This window comes from Eriocheir sinensis, chromosome 46, assembly GCF_024679095.1.
Source record: "Eriocheir sinensis breed Jianghai 21 chromosome 46, ASM2467909v1, whole genome shotgun sequence".
In the NCBI taxonomy this organism is placed as follows: domain Eukaryota; kingdom Metazoa; phylum Arthropoda; class Malacostraca; order Decapoda; family Varunidae; genus Eriocheir; species Eriocheir sinensis.
Genome location: NC_066554.1, coordinates 12108751 through 12117325, shown reverse-complemented (window position 1 = coordinate 12117325; position 8575 = coordinate 12108751). Strand labels below are relative to the sequence as shown.

General features: G+C 42.6%; 1 long non-coding RNA gene across 1 annotated transcript; it reads left to right on the top strand.

Moving 5' to 3' along the window:
* The first annotated feature begins 1478 nt into the window (after positions 1-1478).
* Positions 1479-4082, top strand: LOC126981142 (uncharacterized). Its single transcript, XR_007733787.1, has 2 exons — positions 1479-1565; positions 3441-4082. It is a non-coding gene; the product is annotated as an uncharacterized LOC126981142 (long non-coding RNA).
* The last annotated feature ends 4493 nt before the right edge of the window (positions 4083-8575 follow it).

Below are 8575 nucleotides of genomic sequence, written 5' to 3'. Positions count from 1 at the left end.
TCGACGTCTTCCACCTACTGTGAGCTGAACGGCTTGTTGGATGCTGTTACCCTCCTTACTGACAGGGGACTGAGTGGGGTGATCATCTGCGACTCCAAGTCTGCCCTTCTCGCCCTTTCATCTCCGAGACCCGCTTACGATCACGTGGTTCAAGATATCCTACGTCGGCTGGCCACCGCACGGGACAGAGCGTTGCTTGTGTCCTTTTTGTGGGTGCCGTCTCATGTTGGACTCACGGCCAATGATACTGTGGACGGTCTCGCTAAGGCTGCGTGTGGCCTTAACCTTCCTGCAGTGCGTGTCCCGGTCTCCTTCCGGTGCTACAGGAATACGCTGATGTCAGACGTCAACGCCCGTGTGGTGAATCGCAGGAACTCTGAGCGTGCTGACAGTGTATCCATCCGACATTACGACGCCTTCATGGACACAAAACACAAATATCGTCGTCATGGCCTCATGGTCCGTAGACACAATGTCGTGAGTGCAAGGATTAGGTTGGGTTATCGACCAGTGTGGCAGATCTCCCAGGTCGAGGATATGCCACACTATTCTACATGCAAACTATGTGACCAAGTGAACGCTAACACCCTTCAACATTATTGTCTTGCCTGCCCCACAGTGAAAGACCTATTACCGCAGGGACAGGATTTAACTAATGTTTGTAAATATCTACTTCAGGATGATAATTTGGACTTAATGCTCATAAGATTTCCTTATTTTGGGGGATATTAAATGTGAATCTTTCAGTCTCTTATATTTTGTGTGTGTGTGTGTGTGTGTGTGTGTGTGTGTGTGTGTGTGTGTGTGTGTGTGTGTGTGTGTGTGTGTGTGTGTGTGTGTGTGTGTGTGTGTGTATCTCAACGTGTCCTACGAGACATCTGTGGATACTCAACTTCTATTTTGTTTGTCGCCATGAGGCGTAATAAATTTATCAAGTCAAATCTCTCTCTCTCTCTCTCTCTCTCTCTCTCTCTCTCTCTCTCTCTCTCTCTCTCTCTCTCTCTCTCTCTCTCTCTCGTCCTATAAAGTGAATGAACACGCAGTAAGACAAAGCCCTTTCCGAGAACTTCAAATAATCAACAACTGTCTGCCATAACACTGTGATAACGGGGGAAATATTAAACATCATGTTCCACGAAACATGATCAGAATATCAAATGAGTCTCTGACAAAAAGGTAGAAATAGACAAAAGAAAGTGAAATATAAATGAGAGAAATCAGAAATCAGTCTCATACCATTATTTTCTTGCTATTTTCTTAAAGCAGTGGTTCTTAACCTGGGGTACGAAACCTTAAACCTGGGAGTACCAGACATGATAGCCAGTGCAAGGGTACTGCATATTTACCATGGGAAAGTAAAACATATATTTTCCTCAATTACTTTTTAAAGTTTGTGCTGTAAACAATATTCTTACGTTTTCTATGGTTTCATATAATATTGATATCTCGTACGGTTCGTGTTTATTTTTAGTGTTGGTCCTGGCTCTGATCCTTGGCTTCAGAAGTCAGTCACTTGTGTTCTCGGTTCTCACTGAGAGTGAGAGGAGCCAACGAGTACACCTCACGTGCGTTTGAAACGTGTTGCACGTGCACTGTGCTGTGTGTAGTTGAGTCGAAGTGATCAGTGTGAATTGGTTCTGCATTTTGTTTGATTGTGCTCGAGTGGTTGATAGTATTGAGGCGAATTACTCATGCGTGTGGCACTTGTGATTTGTGAATTGTTATTTTTTGTGTTATCATTTTATTTGTCACAATATAACGTTTTTTTAGTTTGGTTTGACTGTAATATTGTCAGGAATAGATGTATTGATAAAAGATATAAATATTGAAGGTACTGTTATGTGCATGAGGAGGAATATGGTGGACTGTGTATTGTGGTAGTGGTGATACGTTATTATAACGCTTATAACATGTTATAACGGTTATAACATGTTATAACGGTTATAACATGTTATAACGGTTATAACATGTTATAACGGTTATAACATGTTATAACGGTTATAACATGTTATAACGGTTATAACATGTTATAACATGTTATAACGGTTATAACATGTTATAACGGTTATAACATGTTATAACGGTTATAACCATGTTATAACGGTTATAACATGTTATAACATGTTATAACGGTTATAACATGTTATAACGGTTATAACATGTTATAATGGTTATAACATGTTATAACGGTTATAACATGTTATAACGGTTATAACATGTTATAACATGTTATAACGGTTATAACATGTTATAACGGTTATAACATGTTATAACGGTTATAACATGTTATAACATGTTATAACGGTTATAACATGTTATAACGGTTATAACATGTTATAACGGTTATAACATGTTATAACCGTTATAACATGTTATAACGGTTATAACATGTTATAACCATGTTATAACGGTTATAACATGTTATAACCATGTTATAACGGTTATAACATGTTACAACCATGTTATGACGGTTATAACATGTTATAACGGTTATAACATGTTACAACCATGTTATGACGGTTATAACATGTTATAACGGTTATAACATGTTATAACCGTTATAACTTGTTATAACGGTTATAACATGTTATAACCATGTTATAACGGTTATAACTTGTTATAACGGTTATAACATGTTACAACCATGTTATAACGGTTATAACATGTTATAACGGTTATATCTTGTTATAACCGTTATAACTTGTTATAACCGTTATAACATGTTATAACCATGTTATAACGGTTATAACTTGTTATAACGGTTATAACATGTTATAACCATGTTATAACGGTTATAACATGTTATAACGGTTATAACTTGTTATAACGGTTATAACATGTTATAACCATGTTATAACGGTTATAACTTGTTATAACGGTTATAACATGTTATAACCAACATGTTATAACCGTTATAACGGTTATAACATGTTATAACCATGTTATAACGGTTATAACTTGTTATAACGGTTATAACATGTTATAACCGTTATAACGGTTATAACATGTTATAACCATGTTATAACCGTTATATCTTGTTATGACGGTTATAACATGTTATAACTTGTTATAACCGTTATAACTTGTTGTAACGGTTATAACATGCTATAACCAAGTTATAACGGTTATAACTTGTTGTAACGGTTATAACATGTTATAACATGTTATAACCATGTTATAACGGTTATAACTTGTTATAACGGTTAAAACAAGTTATAACCATGTTATAACTTGTTGTAACGGTTATAACATGTTATAACGGTTATAACATGCTATAACCATGTTATAACGGTTATGTTATAACGGTTATAACATGCTATAACGCTTATAACATGTTATAACGGTTATAACTTGTTATAACTTGTTATAACCGTTATAACTTGTTGTAACGGTTATAACATGTTATAACGGTTATAACATCCAGGCTTGCATCTTTCCAGGTATCGGTGTGATCAAGCTCTGGTAACTATGTATAAGAAACGTAAGTGGAACGACGTTTACGTTCGTTATGGTTTTACCTGTATGACTGAGGCAGATGGAACTCGACGACCACACTGCATACTCTGCAGCACAGTATTTACAAATGCAAATCTCAGACCATCAAGACTCAATGAGCACTTCAACAATCGGCATGGAGGCACAGATGCTGGACAGGACTTAAACAGCTTGAAGATCAAGCGGGAACGATTTGGTCGTAGTGGTACCATGTCAAATCTAGGTTTTGTGCCAGTTGAGAAACCTTTGTTGCAAGCATCTTATGAAGTTCCCCTTTTGTGTGCAAAGAAGAAAAAAAAATATCACTATTGCAGAGGAGCTTGTTAAACCTTGTGCATTAGAAATGGCAAAAATAGTGTTAGGAACAGAAGCTGAAAAGAAGCTTTTAAACAGGTATCTCTATCAAATGACATTATCCATTCAAGGATTAATGATATGAGTCGAGATATCTTGCAGTAGGTGGTAACAGACCTGCAGCTAGTCCTGTCAAAGTGAGTATTCAGCTGGATGAGTCAACTGACGGTAGTTTTTGTAGTCAGTTGATGGCATTTGTTCGCTATGAAAAAGAGAAAGAAGTGGTGGAAGAATTCTTATTTTGTAATCCTCTGAAAACTACTGCAAAAGCAATCGATGTGTTCAATCTTGTGAAAGAGTTCTTCTTGGAACATGGAATGACTCTCAACATGTGTGGGTCAATTTGCACTGATGAAGCCCCTGTCACCCCTGTCGTGCTGGGAAATAAATCAGGCTTTGCTACGCTGGTGAAAGAAGAGGTTCCCCATGTAACTGTCACTCACTGAGTGTTTTATATTTGATTCCTTAAAGACTTAAGGAATCAAATATAGAATGACTGATGGAAAGACAAGAGCATGGGAAGTGTATTACTAACAATTATAACAAAAGGAAATATCGCAAGCATACCAGAATAAAACGTTACTACATGCCAGCGCGTTTGTTGCCAAGCTTTAAGCCTCCCAGCCCGGGAATTTCAGTCTTTATATCTACATCAGCAAAGCTTTCACTCCTGTTATGATGAAAAAGATTTAGAGCCTTTGAAGTGTAAAGACGTGTTGAGAGCGAGGCCATGAGGCGGGAGGCGAAAACAATCTCTCTCTCTCTCTCTCTCTCTCTCTCTCTCTCTCTCTCTCTCTCTCTAAATCAACAGAAGTCAAAAGAATCATCAAAACAGGTAATAAAATACATCTTGTGTCGATAGAAAAAAAAAGTATAAAAAAACTTAACCTGATGCTTGAACGTGATCCAATCCCGGATACGTCATTGTGTGTGTGTGTGTGTGTGTGTGTGTGTGTGTGTGTGAGAGAGAGAGAGAGAGAGAGAGAGAGAGAGAGAGAGAGAGAGCAGATCATCCAATACTCTGAGGGATGACGTTCATACTTTAATACTTTTCATACTAAACAGCATAATGTTATCACGTCTTGGAATAGTTTTAATGAAGTAATGAGTTCCCAGAGAGAGAGAGAGAGAGAGAGAGAGAGAGAGAGAGAGAGAGAGAGAGAGAGAGAGAGGTGGGGGGGGGGGAGAAGACCATAATTTTAACAAACGTCACATACGGAGACTAAAATTTATTGGAGGAGAACACTTTGACAAATAGCCTACCTACTCATTCCCATGTTTTATTCATATTAGTGCGTTTGTTTCTTTGTATTCCTCTAACATATCTCTTTAGTAACTGCCCTTGTATAGGTGTGAAGCAATAAAGATGGACGTGCTATCAAGTAAACAAGCAATTCACTAGCCTAGGTGTATTCTTCCGCGCACCCAACGATCGCTAGTTACATAGTTTAGTTAAGCCTCGCATTCTCGTATCTCCCTGCTCGTGTTCTCAGAAGCTTTCGTCTTTCACAACACAATGTTCTCGAAATGCCACAAAAGATTAGACGGGTTTTCAGAAGAGTTTCTTTACGATCAGGGAGCAGCAGCCTTGTCTGACTGTCACTCGGCTGAAAAAACTACGGCTGAAAAAAATAATCATAAAACACAACGTCTAAGAAAGCTTTGTAAAATGTGAGGGCGTAGGCAGCGATAAGTTTGAGAATATGGTCAGCGGTACTGTTTTGTTTTCTTCGTCCATCAAAATATATTAACGAAATGATCATCTCCTTTATGCCTAAACGACAAAATACAAACATGACGTACGATAATGGCGGTGGAAAGGGAGGGAAACTCGTGGCCCAACAACATGCAACACACCATTCATCATTACATGAGAAAAAAAATATCCGACAAATCCTCCTCCTCCTCCTCAACGCCAGCCAACACAATGATCAACTTAACGCTAGAGTTTCTCCTACTGATGCTCTTTTGTCTTCCGTGATAGCCTGTGCTTTAGCAAGTACACACACACACACACACACGTTGGATCGTGTCAAAAGAACAAAAAAGATAAGGAAATACATTACAAAACGTGTTAAAATACGCAACATTACAACATGAAGTTAATTACATACCAATACAAATAGGCAAGAAAAAACACACACACACACACACACACACACACACACACACACACACACACACGTCCCTCCTCCGTCTCCTCCACCGCCGCCGCCATCACAGAAGCAGCAGCAACCACCCACATTATCCCTGTCCCTCCCCGGCAAATAAAGTCCCCGCCATGCTTACCAATATACTCTCTCTCTCTCTCTCTCTCTCTCTCACAACGGGTCAGGAAAAGACATATCATTTCACACAATTACTCACCCACACATCCGCGCTCATCCGCCACTATACTCCTTGACGGAGCGGCGTCCACTGGTCCATATCCTCGCACGTATCGGTCTCCCACTACGACTACACTATTTTCCAAGGCCACGGAGAAGACTAATCGGGTTTTCATGGGTGTGTTTCTTCCGTTCAAGATGCAGAAGCCGTGTGTAAAACTATCACTAGCATCGCAAGACAGTCCACGGAAATCCCAGCAACTTCTACGAGAGACTTTTCCAACAGGCGAACTGCGGCGCTGATGTGTATACAAATACGGGCTACTACACACGGTCACAGGCTCAGCAGGTTCACCAGCACCGCCAGTCCTCCACGCGCTCACTCCCGACACGCGGCGGCCACGGGGCATGAAGGAGCACCTCTGCCCATCACTCACTTGGCCAGCAGGCAACTCACGTGCCCTACACCCCCGTCGAGTATTGTTTCCGCCATGCAAACTAGTTCCTCACCAACAACAACTCCAATTAACAAAGGATTACTCAACTATAAGTCCCGTATTACTGTCGCACTTTAATTATTCTTATATCAGGCTAATCCGATAGAAGGGTGTATATGATTAGTGATTTAATTAGCATTGTTGCCACTACTGTGCTCAAGGGACTGCCGTGCGTCAAAAAAAATGGACCTGCGTAGGGGGACACTTAGGCAATTGAAATGCGAGTATTATAATATTATTGTTGTGCTGGAAACTTCCCCCGGCGTCTATGGGGCTCTAGAAGGCTCCGGGAAGAACGAGCATGGGGGCGGGGAGCAAAGCCTCGTCCGCGCCCCGTGGGGCGCGGTCAGGCGCCAGGCGGGAAGTGTTGCCAACTCACATATATTTTTGCTACATGTTCTTGTATGATCTAAAATATACTGTAACATTCTAGACTGTACTGTTCTGGATATATGTAGGAGAAGAGGGCGAGAGAGTCCCAGTCCCAGTCATAGTAAGCTAGTGGTAAGTGTAGAGTCAAAGTGAAGTGTACTACTAAGGAAGAATATTAAACTACAGAAGCTGTGCGAAGTGTTTACATATCTTCCCCCCACAGAGTCTCCTGACGGCGACACGGAACCCAAGTAATACGTCCGGCATAACATTGGTGTCAGGAGTGGGATGACCAAGAGTGCGCGGTACAGCTGGCCACTAGCCTGAAAGGGGCGGCGCTGGAGGTCCTTGCTCAGCTCGACAATGCGACAAAGGGCAGCTACAGCGGGCTGGCACAGGCGCTGGAGCAACGATATGGGACCAAGCACCAGACCGAGCTCTTCAGGGTTAGGTTCAGAACCCGCAACAGGAGGCGCGGCGAGTCTCTTCAGGAACTCGCTCAGGACCTTGAGAGCATGGCGCACAAGGCATACCCAGGTGCCACCCCTGATCTGCTGACGGTTTTGCTGCGTGATCAATTCATCGATGCCCTGGACAGCCCTCAGCTGAAGATACAAGTGAACCAAGCTAAGCCAACATCAATGCAGGAAGCTCTGGCACGTGCTATGGAGTTTGAGTCCTTTGTTAGGTCTAGCTTGTCAAGCTTCAGGGACGACTCGACTTCTGGCTTTAGGGCACGAAAGGGCGCTGTCAGCGACACAGACAGGTTCCAAGGAACGTGCTGGTACTGCGAGAAGGTTGGGCACAAGGAGAACGAATGCTATAAGAGGAAGAAAGAATATGAAGGTGGCGTTAAGAAGAAGCCCAGAGAAGGACCCAAGTGCTGGACCTGTGGAGAAAAGGGGCACTGGAAGAATGAGTGTCGGAAAGCTGTGCCCCCAACGAGGGACCACCACTCGGGAAACTAAGGAGGACTGGTTCACGGGGGCAACGACCAGTCTGTCCTGTACATGCCCCGAAGATATCAAGGTGCAGGAGAACCACCATGACGAGCTGCCAAGTGGAGGGCAAGGTTGACGGAGTGTTGTGGCCTGTGGTCGTCGACACAGGCTCGGAACGCACATTGGTGCGGCCTGACGTGGTGAGTCATCGTCGGCTTCCTAAGACGTCGCATCGACTGTGCGGAGTCACTGGACACTATGCAGAGCTCAGAGGCCTAGTGGACGTGAAGTTTGAGCTCGGAGGAAAGGAAGAGTCCCTCTCTGTGTACGTGGCCGACATGGACGACCCCTTCATCCTAGGTATGAATTATCTTGTCTCCCACAGGTGCGAGCTGGACTTTCGCGCTAAGCAGCTGACTGTAGGAGGAAGGAGGGTGCCACTGACGACTGTGAACATGGAAGACCTGCCAGTGACGGTCAAGCACACCACCACTATCCCTGCGAGGTCGGAGATGCTGTTACCCTGGCAAATTACGGGTGCCCCTCCGGCTAGTCTGTGTGTGATAGAGAGTGGAAGTCGATGTCCGGT